General features: G+C 36.2%; 2 protein-coding genes across 2 annotated transcripts in view; both read right to left on the bottom strand.

Annotated features, from left to right (window-relative positions):
• Positions 1 to 934, bottom strand: part of LOC107680196 (gastrula zinc finger protein XlCGF8.2DB-like) — a 163,056-nt gene extending 162,122 nt beyond the window's left edge. The window contains exon 1 of the mRNA XM_016475985.1: positions 914 to 934. The gene's annotated coding sequence lies outside the window, so the exon portion shown is untranslated. The remainder of the gene's footprint in view (positions 1 to 913) is intronic.
• The window catches only part of LOC107680186 (gastrula zinc finger protein XlCGF57.1-like), a 398,670-nt gene extending 397,698 nt beyond the window's left edge, over positions 1 to 972 (bottom strand). Inside the window, exon 1 of the mRNA XM_016475970.1 lies at positions 914 to 972. The gene's annotated coding sequence lies outside the window, so the exon portion shown is untranslated. The remainder of the gene's footprint in view (positions 1 to 913) is intronic.
• Between the last annotated feature and the right edge of the window lie 3,819 nt (positions 973 to 4,791).

Raw genomic sequence — 4,791 nt, 5'->3', positions numbered from 1 at the left:
GCCATCTGAAAGCCCGTGATGATAATTTTCTGCTGATTACAGAACCGGCATTACTATCAAAATGCGCATGACAATCGCATTCGATTAATCGTGCAGCCCTAGCTTGAGCTATGGTAAATTTGCTTCATGAAACCAAATCATTTGACAATAAGTCAGACTAACTGAAATAAGCCTGGCTTATTTGGTAAACCAGTTTTATGAAACAGGCTGGAGGTGTTGTCAGAATGTGGTGATTTGAGAGCTTAAATCAGTGAAATCATTTTGTGATTCCCATTTTGTTTTTTTCCCAAGGGCTGTTTGAACGTGCGTGAAATAGGGTTTTGAGTCACTGCATTTACGCTGATGGTTATGAAAGGTTCCTAATAACTTAACTTTACTTATAAGATTAGTTTTTGTTAAGTAAAACTGTTAATTGATTCAGGGCTACTTTTAAATTTAAACTTGATGATCAGAAATGGTGAAATCTCAGAGACATTCAAAAATAAACGTACAATGACTGTAACAAAAACTAATCTTATAAGTAAAGTTAAGTAAAACTGTTAATTGATTCAGGGCTACTTTTAAATTTAAACTTGATGATCAGAAATGGTGAAATCTCAGAGACATTCAAAAATAAACGTACAATGACTGTAATCTATATTCACATAAAACGCTCCAATGTTTCTTTCACAAGATTCTCCATCACTATTTTCCGGTGACTGAATTCTTGCTTACTATGAAGTGATATACGAGAGAAATGAGAAGCAGCTTTTCTTTTACTCAGCTGCTGATGCGCTCTACTCTCACAAACAACGTGCATTAATGTTAGGTGTAGCATTACAGTCTTACATTAAATAATTAATCTATTTCACATTGTTTAAGATAGCCTGCAGGGGCAGCATTGACTTAAAAACTTTGAAAGAGAAAAACAAACCTTTCTTCAGCCAAATAACAGATGCAGGAGCACGGCGCAGTCTTATGACGTCACATCACCAGCCCAAAATAAAAGTCCTGTTCAAACACAAATGTCAGAAGTGCTGGAAAAATTACATACAATAAAAGTAAACCATTCAAACAATAAAACATGTATTTCAAAAAGAAAATAAAACACTGAATACATGTTTAATCTAGTTGTGTGCTGAAAATAACTGCTAATGAAAGATTGTGCATCATTTAAGATTCAAAACGGTCAGGTTTAAATGCAGAAACCATAGAAGCTTTGCCAATAAAACTAAATCTTTGTTAGGGCCACAGATTATTCAAAAACAAAAATAAAAATAAATACAACAATAACTAGGTAACGAGTTATTATTAGTTGTGCAAAATTCAAAATTTGACTTTATACATCTCTCGCTAAAACACCTAGAACCGTCATGACGTTCTGATGTTTGCTTATCATGTTTCCGTTCCGACGTAACCCCAGGTATGTGTCGCCACATTCTACACCATGTCTACACCGGATGCGACAAAGCAACCGTTAAAAATCACTTTAACTTTGTGTCAGTGCGTCATAAAGAGAACGCAGCAGCAGTGTACTGTTGGGGATTTGGGAAATAACGAATAAAATCCACAATCCCTGTGACAAGTAGCTGACCTCCTTTATGCCTGCCGGACGCCCTATTGTTTCAGATTGTGGTAGCGAAAGTTACAGAATTGAGGAGTACATCGACTTTCATCTAAACCTATTGTCTACCAAACATAGGAGTTAGCTTAAGGATACAAATGACTTTGTAAGAAAGATTAAAACTTTAGATTCCACCAGAAGTTTTTTGTTTGTTTGCTTTCTCTGGATGTAGACAGCCTCTATACCAACATTGAGACAACTTTGGCTTTTTCAGGGTGTGAGAGACTGCTTTAACAAGAATCCAGATCCTTTTAGACCGGATGAGGCAATTCTTCAACTTTTAGAACTTAGTCTCATGTGCAATTAGTCAAATAGTCTCACTTTGCATTTGCAGGAGAATTCTATTTACAGGTCAAAGGGACAGCTATGGGAAATAAATTTGCCCCTTTGTATGCCAATATCTACATGGCGCAATGGGAGGAGACAGTTTTTCCCGAACGTTCCAAATTATCTTTTAGTTACTACCGGTACTTGGATGACATATGGGGGGTATGACAACATGGAGATAAAGACTTTGAAGTTTTCCTACAGACTTTAAACGGTCATCATATCTCAATCAAGGTGAAAGCAACCACTAATGCCACCACCATAGACTTCTTACACTCCACTACTTATAAAGGCCCAGATTTCTGCACCACACACTAATTAGATTCAAAAGTCTTCTTTAAAGAAACAGATATGCATGCCCTTCTACATTACAACAGTGGCGTTCCATCCATATAAGCTGTGAATGCTCCGCATACCCAGGCCATTTGAGAGAATAAGTTCATGGGATAATTCGTATAAACATGATTATAAGTTGATCCCTTGTCATTTGAAATGTAACTTAAAGCGTTAGGAATAAGTACGTAAAATGATTTTTTGCCAAACGGCAGTAATTGTCTGTAAACCTATGTCAGTTATGGTTGCTTCCGGGCGAGCAGATTCTCCGCAGCTTTCTCGCCTCCGCTCTGTTGCTATGACTCGTCAGGATTGTAGCACGTTGTCAGTGATTTGCTGGTCTGCGGCAGATTTAATGCGCGAGGTAAGCTGTTCGCGAAACGCTCACCCAAGCGGAAAAATGCGCTGTTCCTGTCAGGTCTTGATTGCCGAGAATCAGATTGTGTTTGATGCAAAACCAACTCGACTAAATCAAAAGAAAAAAACACTAACTGTATATTTTTATTTTATCAAGCAAAGCAAATTTTAAAATTCCACTTAACAACTTACATTTTTGGTCATAGACAACATATGTTGAAGATATTATTGTCAACGTTATTGCCTAAGCGGTAAAAAAACAAAAAAAAAAGTTTATAAAAACATGGGCAAATAGTGAAAATAGTGTTTTTTGAACCTTAAACCGCATAAACACATTTCATTACACCAAATACACAAAGTAATGTTCTTTTTAGCAACATCATATGACCCCTTTAAAAAAAAACTCTAGTACACTTTATTAAAACTCCAGTACACTTCTGTATACTGTAGAAAAACATGGATTATCATATGTCTACTTCAAATTTCTTTTAAGAGAAGCATTATTTTTTTTGGATTGGCCATTATTTTGTACTATGAACACACGTAATATGTTTCATTCATACTGGACGCCTGAGGGCGCCCTTGCGCTGAAAAGCCACATATGCATTACAAAAGAATTAGAACTCGCGACGCTCCAGGAAAACCCTAATAAGAGCTGCATCCCAATTCAAAGACCGCATCCTTCGGAGGACGGGTCCTTCGAAGGATGCGGCCGACACGGCCTTCGAAGGACCCGTCCTCCGAAGGATGCGGTCTTTGAAGCTCCGAGTCTAGCCTTTGCACGATTTCCTGATTACACCAGCAGGTGTTCCTGATTGCCGCTCTGCTGCGCAGCAACAGTGCGAAAAGAGAGCTGCCATCCAAACACGGTATTCATTAATTAAACAGAAAACTATGGAGCCAGAAATGTTAATTGTACGGTTTCATTTTTTTTTACCTTACTGGACGAAATGGTAGGGATGTTTCACCCCCGGCGGCCTCAGGTGATGTATCTCAGGCTTAGCAAAGATCATGGCCAGGTAAGTTAAAGTTGAAATTAGTTTTCAACTTACTTGAGTAATGTAATGATACATATGAAAAAAAAAATACAATATATATAGTTATTACATTGACTTGTATCTGACCAAAATGCAATTTTATGTAGCGTATTCTCTTATTATTATTATTACATATGTACATGGTGAACATATTTTGAACTAAATCAGACCCAGACCCCTCCCTGTACTGCAGGATAAAGCTGAATGTGCCAGTGCTGGACAGGTTTTTGACATGACCGAATTAAGAAAGCATTGAACTTTTAAAAAAAATTAATTCCTTCCTTAATTTTAGTGAAAATGTGAGCACATTGTATTATTTCTTTCCCATTATTAAACAAGAAATGAATAAATAAAACATGGCCACGATTTAGCCAAAACAATGAAACTATAAATACTAGGCAAATTAATAAAACGTCTTTAAGTTTAAACTCACAAGTTCTCTCATTATTCAACTAAGACATTATATAATGAAATACTATTTTGTAATATAAAAAAGTATAATAAAGGGGTACTAAAATGTTCAGCTGAAAATCAAAAATATGGGCAATTCCAGCGTAACGGACATTCGCAGTCAAAACCTGGAATATAAATTCTTATAAAATGTATTCATTACCAATATATTGAACCATCTCTATATTTTTCTAAACCCCTGAAAATAGAGTCCAGACATCAGAAAATATCAGTCTATAAACCGGTTTTATATTTTAGATGAGGGAAACACACATGCCTTACGGACGTGACAAAAAAGACAAGAGTTTTTGGGAGACAACATATTTTGTAGATGTTGTGTAATTTACAATGCACAAACCAGAAGCAACACTATTTTCCAAATGGAGAAGTGTTGGCTATTTACAAAACCCAAAATAATCCATTTTGTTTAAGTTTTCGTTTTTGTGTTTCAGAGGAAAAATCGATGCGGATGTTACAGTTCTCCATTGGATGTGACAGTGCTGAAAGCGGAATTTAACAGACTATGGAAACACATATAAAATGCTTAAAAAAAAAAAACTTTAACACAGACTTCTAGTGGGTATTTATTAGGTCTGCCCCCCCCCACTAAAGATTTTTTTAGTTAACTAGTAGTCGTTCATTTAAAGGTGGGGTAAGTGATTTCTGGTAGCCAATGTTGACATT

Source organism: Sinocyclocheilus anshuiensis, unplaced genomic scaffold (assembly GCF_001515605.1).
Source record: "Sinocyclocheilus anshuiensis isolate Anshui unplaced genomic scaffold, SAMN03320099.WGS_v1.1 scaffold492, whole genome shotgun sequence".
Taxonomy (NCBI): Eukaryota; Metazoa; Chordata; class Actinopteri; order Cypriniformes; family Cyprinidae; genus Sinocyclocheilus; species Sinocyclocheilus anshuiensis.
Note: the sequence above shows the minus strand (reverse complement) of the source record. Positions and strands in the feature narration are given on the sequence as shown.